We start from the raw sequence: 2,500 nt of genomic DNA, 5'->3' as shown, positions 1-2,500 counted from the left end.
TAGCCATGCTTACCGTCTCTATCTGCAGGCTTACCGCCTGCGTGTGGAGCTGACGTGCACATCTGCTCAGTAACCCCAGACCACAGCTGGTGCTTGCCAGAGTCTGAGCCGTAGCCGTATGTGAGCCGTTTCCAAGCCGTATCACAGCCGTATCCGAACCAAATCTGAGCCGTATGTGAGCCGTATGTGAGCCGTATGTGAGCCGTATCACAGCCGTATCCGAACCAAATCTGAGCCGTATGTGAGCTGTATCTGTGCCGTATCTGAGCCGTATCACAGCCGTATCCGAACCAAATCTGAGCCGTATCTGAGCTGTATCTGAGCCGTATGTGAGCCGTATCTGAGCCGTATGTGAGCCGTATCTGAGCCGTATCTGAGCCGTATCAGAGTTAGCTGCCCTGTAAGAGGGGAAACATCTCAGTTTGGCTAAATTCCTGTGAGATTAGGATTAGTTATGTAACGGCCTCTTTGATCACGTGTGTGTGTGCGAGTGTGAGTGTGTGTGTGTGTGTAGGGCCTCTTTGAGCACGTGTAGGGCCATTTTGGCTGAGAGGTCTCCCATAGAGAGGAGTTAGGGCATGTGGAGTGTGTGTGTGTGTTTGTGTGTGTGTGTGTGTTTGTGTGTGTGTGTGTGTGTGTGTGTGTGTGTGTGTGTGTGTGTGTGTGTGTGTGTGTGTGTGTGTGTGTGTGTGTGTGTGTGTGTCTGTGTGTGTGTGTCTGTGTGTGTGTGTTGTGTTTTGGGCACGTAGGAGTTTATGTGACTCTATGGAGTTCAGCTTCAGTTATGACAGTGTGTATTTTTAGTGGGCAGCTGTTGAGTGATGCACATTAGCGGGGTGCAGACTGTTCCTAACCCTGTCTGCATTACCGTGGTTACCGTCATTTCAACATCTGTCACACTCTCTCACAGAACAAACTACTGGGATGAGTGGATGGCTAATGTTAGCTGGAGCACTGAGATCAGTGGGTGGCTAACGTTAGCTGGAGAGCTAAATAGATGTGGTGTAAGCCTGATATTAAATTTATATTACAAACAGCACAGTAATGAATATCTCCACATTTCCTGAACTTGTTTAGATCTTGTAGCATGGTCAGTAAACGGTCGGTAGCACAGTCAGTAGCACAGTCAGTAGCACGGTCGGAAGCACAGTCAGTAGCATGGTCAAAGTCAGTAGCACAGTCATTCAGAGAGATGTGTGTTGTGTGTGTGGCCTTTGGCCAAACTTACTGTTGTGTCCTCTTTGAGTATCCTCTTGGCTTGTGTGCGTGTGTCAGTGTGTGTGTGCGTGTGTCAGTGTGTGTGTGCATGTGTGTGTGGTGTGTGTGTGTGTGTGTGTGTGTGTGTGCGTGTGTGTCAGTGTGTGTGTGCGTGTGTGTGAGTGTGTGTGTAAGTGCGTGTGTCAGTGTGTGTGTGCATGTCAGTGTGTTTGTGCATGTGTGTGCGCGTTTGTTTGAGTGTGTGTGTGTGTGCGTGTGTGTGTGTGCATGTGTGTGTGTGTGTGTGTGTGTGTGTGTGTGTGTGTGTGTGTGTGTCTGCTAACGTGCCTGATAACATCTGGCAGAGATGCTGTAATTAAATGGACACTGAGCCGTCGTCATGGTATGCAAACATCACAAGGGATTTGAATGTCTCCATTTACATTCAGTAATTTAGCAGACACTTTTGTCCAAAGCGACGTACAAGGGAGAGAACAGTCAAGCTAAGAGCAATAAAAACCTGGGGTAACAATAAATACTACTTTACATAAGAAATAGAAAAACGACATAGAAAGAAAAAGAAGTGCAGGAATGTAACTGCTGAAGTGCAAGTAAAGCACTTGTCCAATGCTTAGTCCGTCCTCCTGATTGTGTTTTCGAGAGGAAGAAGAGCAGTCTGAGGAGGAAGAGTAGTCTGAGGAGGAAGAGCAGTCTGAGGAAGAAGAGCAGTCTGAGGAGGAAGAGCAGTCTGAGGAAGAAGAGCAGTCTGAGGAAGAAGAGCAGTCTGAGGAGGAAGAGCAGTCTGAGGAAGAAGAGCAGTCTAAGGAGGAAGAGCAGTCTGAGGAGGAAGAGCAGTCTGAGGAGGAAGAGCAGTCTGAGGAGGAAGAGTAGTCTGAGGAGGAAGAGCAGTCTGAGGAGGAAGAGCAGTCTGAGGAGGAAGAGCAGTCTGAGGAGGAAGAGCAGTCTGAGGAAGAAGACCAGTCTGAGGAAGAAGAGCAGTCTGAGGAGGAAGAGCAGTCTGAGGCGGAAATTAATTTGAGTATGCACATGAGCTCCACACTTATTAAATATGTCCTAATTTGCATAGGCAGAAACACCATACCCCTGAAAGGTACTACCAAGCCTAGCAGTTTTCAGGTTAGAGGCCAGTTTAAAAGCAGCATTGACATCACCCATTGGCAGTAGGATGAAGATTGGGCCGATGTATTTGTCATACATATGAATGGTGTTTCTGTCTATGCAAATTAGGACATATTCAATAAGTGTGGAGCTCATGTGCATATTCAAATTAATTTAACAAGAA

The sequence above is a fragment of the Sprattus sprattus genome, assembly GCF_963457725.1.
Source record: "Sprattus sprattus genome assembly, chromosome: 6".
Taxonomy (NCBI): Eukaryota; Metazoa; Chordata; class Actinopteri; order Clupeiformes; family Clupeidae; genus Sprattus; species Sprattus sprattus.
The sequence above is the reverse complement of the archived record's forward strand: the minus strand, read 5'-3'. Positions refer to the sequence as shown.